Source organism: Micromys minutus (assembly GCF_963924665.1).
Source record: "Micromys minutus genome assembly, chromosome: 27".
Classification (NCBI taxonomy): domain Eukaryota; kingdom Metazoa; phylum Chordata; class Mammalia; order Rodentia; family Muridae; genus Micromys; species Micromys minutus.
The window spans coordinates 18,558,601-18,564,921 of NC_137962.1; positions in this window are offsets into that span (position 1 = coordinate 18,558,601).

Sequence of the window (6,321 nt, forward strand, 5' to 3'; positions counted from 1 at the left end):
AACTTTCTGGTTCCTGGAGGAAATTTTCCTATTCTACCTCACATGAGGTCTGGAAATTTCTAGGGGGGGGGGGAGGAATGAGTAAAAACATAATGGAGGAATTTTCTCCAGTAACATGAACCAGAGTAGACCAGCCTTTCCATGGCAGAACAAGGGATCTCTCTAGGCTGTGCATGGGGTACCAGGTCTCGGGCTTCTTCTAGAGTCACCTTCCCACCCTTCAACCCATGACAGCATTTTTTATGCGATTTCAAGTGGATAAAGAGGTACGGGAAGCCCTGTTCCCTCTTCCCTATACATTCTTCCGTGTTAGGATGGCTCTACCCACATATTAAAACAGAATGTTTCCGTGTCAAGTATGTCTTTCACTCAATCTTCTCCATGTCTGTGATTTCCCTGCTTGTAAAGTTCTGCCTGTGCTATTGGAAGAGGCCAAGAAAAATAGGAAAATTCATAATGTGTTTTTTTTTTTTTTTTTTTTTTTTTGGAATGAGGGCGTTCTTGTAGGTGATCTCATTCAGTATTTGCACATAAAATCAGAGTGAAAGAGCAGAGAAGTCATAGATGGCTCAAGGTCCCTGGCCTATCCTAGAACTCTAAGCTTGGGGGCAGTTCTTACACTGTATGGCTGCTTCTCTTGTACAACCCTCAGGGGATTTTCTTGCTCACACTTCATATTTAGAGACAGAGAGGCAGGACGGCGCAAACCAAACAAACGTCTTTCTACTTTTGCTAGAGGAATTCAGAAAGACCGGGGATGTAAAGGGAACGAGGGTTAAGACATTCAGTCTCTAAAAGGATATGGGGCGGGGTTTTGAAGTAATAGAAGGTAGAATGGATAAAGAGGAAGGACGGCTAAGGTGGAGAGGGCTGAGACTGAGGAGATGTGTTGGGGAAGGGGCATATGGATGACAGCTCAGGTCAGTGACGCCCAGGGAAAGACAGCAAGTGTCAAGCAACCAGAATCTGTGGAGCCAAACTATCACCTGGGAAGAACTGTAAAGGCAAAGAGGCACGTTTGGCTGGAATGTGTAAGAATCATGGGTTTTCCTTCCTACAGCAAGGAGAAATAGACTAGAATTCTATAGGAAATTAAGATGAGGTTAGACAGCAGTGTTAATCATGTGGGCACTCTTAAGTGAAAGAAGCTGAGAACTCAGAACACCTTGAAACAAGGTCTAAAGGAGACACCCTTCAGTCTGGGATGAGTTAAGTTCAGTCCTGCCTGGAGGCAGAGGGAGGGATGAAGTGTCCTGTCATAGAGTCTGGAAGTCTGGATCAAGGCCGATTCATGGAAACAAAGCATCTCATTATAGAGAGGGGTTGAGAACAGCAAGAAATGCTCCAACCTGTTTGCCTGGGGCTTCCAAGTAGTGCAGAAGTTTTCTGGCTTGATTAATTTTAGACCCTGGTTATAACAAGAAGAGATTTCAGTTAAACCAGAAAGGATTGGCTGTGACACCAAGGAGACTAGATAAGGTTTACTGAGGAGTAACCCTGGAAGTAACTAGAAAGAAGAGTGTAGACAGTAGTGGCAATAGAAACAGACAGAGACTGAAAAGAAAAGGAAAGAAAAGAAGAGAAAAAGAAAGGAGATCTCTAGGTTAGGGGATCCAGAATTTAGCTCAACAGCCTTGAGCTTGTGAGGGAGGTTAAGTGAGGGTCCTCCCAGCCTAGTAGCTGTCCAAAAACTCACTTCTGGGAACCATGGTAAAGGCTGGGTGTGTCTGAGCGTGTGCTGAATTCCTGGCTTCAATTACAGACTACCAGGCGACTGGAGAGTCTGTCATTGCCGATGTCATCACATTTACAAGAGTCATAGGTACCCTCTCAGGTAGGTAGGCTCCAGGAATGAAGGACTCTTCACAGCTGCCACCAGCTGCCCCACCCCCACTGTACGCAGAGGTAGAATCTCAAGAAGGTGGAGCTGAGAAGCTGTTGTTGTGTCCCCTCATTCCAGCCAGAGGGGTGGAGAATTTTCCACCTATGTCCACCACTCAAGTCACAGTCTCCATGTTGCAGAGCAGGTTAGGCTGAACTTAAGAGCACAATATTCTCACTTTCAAGAGGTCTTCCATAAGGACAGATTTTTATGTATCCAGATGGAGGCAGACGTGTTGTCAAAGGGAATATGTTAGATATCCTTCACACAGATCACTCTATGATTCTTTCTTGAGCAGTGAATTGTTTTCTTCCCAGTGAATTTTTTTCAAATTCTTTTTCTACCAACATCTTGGGTATTCAGAAGTGACCAGTCTACCTCCTTCATGAAATTATCCCTGGGGCTTGCAGATGCCATCAGAGAAGACAAGCATGAAGAACTACCTTGTCCCTCAAGTAAAATTCCCAACTGCCAGATCCTTCACCATTCCTCTCTGACTCATGCTCCCAACCCCCAACTGTGTCCTGTAAGTTAGTGGACTGAGACTCTGCTGTATCTGGGACACAGCAACTGGAACAAGAATATCTGTCTCGATAGCCGTGACCCACTTCCTCCTATCCACAGCCCAGGATCACTCCCTGAACTGTGTCCCAGGCATTATGATGAGATACTTCCAGAGACATGGAAAGGCTAGATGGTCAGCAAGGAACTTACCAAGAGCTGCCAGGCTTTGTGGTTCATCTCTGTAGCACAGCATCCTCTTAACATCTAAGTAAGGGGTACTTCTCATCCTCCAAGCAAAGACACAACTGATTTTATTTGTTGAGTGTCTACCATGTACCCAGTTCTATGTGAGGTGCTGTGATGTAAAAGGTAAACATGAGCCTCATGTATAGCTTCAAATGGAACAAATTCAAGCTGGGTGTGGTGGGATGTGCCTTTAATCTCAGTGCTTGGGAGGCAGAAGCAGGAGGGTCTCTGTGTGTTAGAGGCCAGCCTGGTCTACAGAGCTAGTTCCAAGACAGCTAGAACTACATAGAGAAACCTCTATGTCTCGGAAACAAACAAACACATTGTATATGTTAAAAAATGTAATTTATGCAGTGAAGAAAAATGAGAAATAATATGCATTTGCTTCACCTTTGAACAGCAGTATAAAGTCTCTCTCTCCCATGCAAGGTTTTCTGACTCTGTATTTTTTATAACATAAAATATATTTCATTTGGTTTATGTACATGTATGTGTGTGTATGCATAGGGGTGCACATGTGGAGCTCAGAGGACAACTTGTGAGAGTCAGTTATATTTTTCTACCATTTGAGTCTCAAGGACTGTACTTAGGCTTTGTGGTAAGCACCTTCATCTTCTGAGCATCTTTATGGCCCTGATGGCCCTGATGCCCTGATGTCTTTTTTTTTTTTTTTTTTGAGACAGGGCCTTACCATGTAGACTAGGCTACCCTCAGACTTACAGAGCTCTCCCTGCCTCTACTTCCTTAGTGCTGGTATTAAAGGCATACACTGTGCAAGAACCTGTTATTCTCAGCTATGAAACAATATTAATCATCTTCTTCAGTGTATGTGTGTGTGTTTGTGTGTGTGTGTGTGTGTGTGTGTGTGTGTGTACATGTACATGAAGTACATGTGTGGAAGTCTCTCTTTTTTATGTAATTTCTGGGAACTAAATTCAGGTTGTCAGTCTTGCAAAGCAAGGTTTTTATTCACTGTGCCATCTGTCCACCTCCTTGGGTTTTGAAAAGGGGAAGATTTAAAGTTGAGGGGACTTTGGTTACTTCCTGACTGAGTTGTTCCACGAATGTGAAGTAGGAACAAAGACAATTTACAATATGCACTAATATCAAAGGAATGGTGATGACAGGGAGGAGATATCTGAAGAGATGAGATCTTGTCACCCTGCTTTTCTTTCTCTATGTCCCATTCTGAAATGATTGAGTCTTGAGCTTGAAGTCAGAAATGTGAGAATCTACTCATGCACCATGCTATCTCCCAAATAATAAAGACAACGGCAACCACCTCACCTCTCCAGCTTCAGAGGAGGAGGAACCACACAATTTCTTTTGATCTTCTCAAGAATCTGTGTGGGAGGATCCCATCCATTCTCTTACTACAATGTGCAACTCTTACTACAATGTGCAACCCTTACTATAATGTGCAACCCTTACTACAATGTGCAACTCTTACTACAATATGCAACTCTTACTACAATGTGCAACTCTTACTACAATGTGCAACTCTTACTACAATATGCAACTCTCTCTTAGAAATCTGTCTTTTATACCTAAGTATGCCAAAGGAAAGAGGCAGGCACACTATAACATTTCCTCATTCTAGGAAAATTTCCTTCTGCTTCAAAAATTTCAACAAAGGTTCCAAGTGGAAATACAACAAAAGGGAGGTAAGGAGGAACCTTCCTTTTCTGTAGTCAGAGACTACTCAGGGCGTTCTAGAAAATTCCAGAGGCAGATCTTAGGTGGTTCCTCCTCCTCAACACTCACTCCAAGGGCACAAACTCAGTGGACAGACACCACGTATGAAAGATTCTTTATTTTTTCCCCACATGGAGAGGTTTAATAGAACAGGGACAGGAGTTAGGGTCAAGAGAAGAAGAGAAGAAATATGAAACTTTGCTATACAGAAAATACAGAAGGGTACCAAACACAGGTAGCTAGGCAGGATAATTCTTTTGGTCACTTTGCAATTCCCGAATAGAACCACAAGAGATAAAGCATCAAGTCCATTAGGACAAATAATTCAATTGACATTTAAGAGCTATTTCAGAAAAGGCTAAACCAGGCTTATACAATTGATTTTTGTTCTTTGCTTCATGTTTGTAAAGCACTTTAGTCATAATAGAGTCCTCAAAATGTTAGTTTTCCTCAGGAAAGAAGGAAGAGGACAAAACTGCACCGATCCTGGAATTATCTTATTTATGGTTTTGCTTGCAGTTACCCCAGAATAGACATTATGAATGCACCTATGAGAGTGGACCATAGAATAGACATTAAGCTCCTCTACAAATTGAAAATAATTCTCACTGGAACCTATTCAGATCTTGAGTCTTGGCCAAGACAACACACTCACTGACTCCATGGCCACACTCTTTCTCATGTTTAAACCCCCGGATCTCAGTGTCTCTGGTATGCTGTCTGTAGCCCCTGTGTCTTTCCTCATCTCCAATGAAACTTACCTCCAAACCATTCCCATAGAAAACTGAGATGGTTTCTTTGCTCAGATTCAGCTAACTTGTTCCAGTAATATTTAACTACATAAAGCCTACATGTGGATGTGCATGTGACTGTGGGAGACTGGGTTATCTAATTGCTAAAACAATGTTTGGGGTAGACAAAGCCCTTCTGTGACACAGAAGAGACACAGGCAAATGACTGAGCAATGCCTCAAATGGAAAAAACGTCTAACAGGGGAGAAACCCTGACTTGGTGTCCCAGAAGACTTCTCTATTTTCCCTATTATTTGAGAAAGTTACTTCAAACAATTCTCAGTATGAAAACAATATTTAAACTCACATCAAGTAAGATCACCAAATGTGAGGTCTATCCAGGGGCAAAATGTAGGAACTTAGGATAAGATTGAGAGAGAACATGAGGTCAGTGGGTTTGGAATTTCTCTTTGCTATTACTTGCTAAGGTGGGTTGACTCTCCAAACAAGAGAAAGCCATTGGAAGCCAGAGGGGGATGGGAGAAGCTTCTAAGAAAAGTGGTATCCACGTGAGGAGGTCCCCATGTGATAGGAAGCAAGACAGACAAACACAACGAACCAGAGCTAGGGAGGATGCAGGTTTGGGTCATTTCTAGACGCCATCAGGGAAGACTTCCTGGAGGTAGAAGAGGAGATAATCACTCAGAGTCTGGCATGTTGAAAGCTACAGGATCGAGAGCAGAGAACCATCAGGAATGGATTGAGATAATTATGGACAAGAGGGAACAACATAATAGCTTATCTCAGAATAAAAGGCTTTGTTGGAGGTCAGAACTGATATGGTAGAGGTAGAGGTGAGCAGTTGACAGGAAGAACTAACAGGGAACCCAAGAGGGTTGGGTTTGTCTTTTCTTACGCAGACAGGACATGAATAACAGAAACTACCATCCTACCAACAAGCAGAAGGAAGCATAGCAGCCAGCCTTTCCTTAAGCACTCCAGCAGGGAAACTGCTGCCAATGATGTTACTGAAGCATCCAGAAACAAGACCTGTGCCAGGAGTGAAATGGGTGAAATTAGCAGGTACGTGGCTCTTTTTGCTGACTTACAAAACCCTGTTCTGAGCTATTACCCTTCCCTTCCTCAGCTGGTCCTGCTTTTTCTCCAGGTGGACCCGTATACACATCCCTTCAGTTCCTTTGCCAGGTGGGAACACTACATCTCAACACAGTGGGGGAACTTTCCAAGGAGAGAGCTATTAGA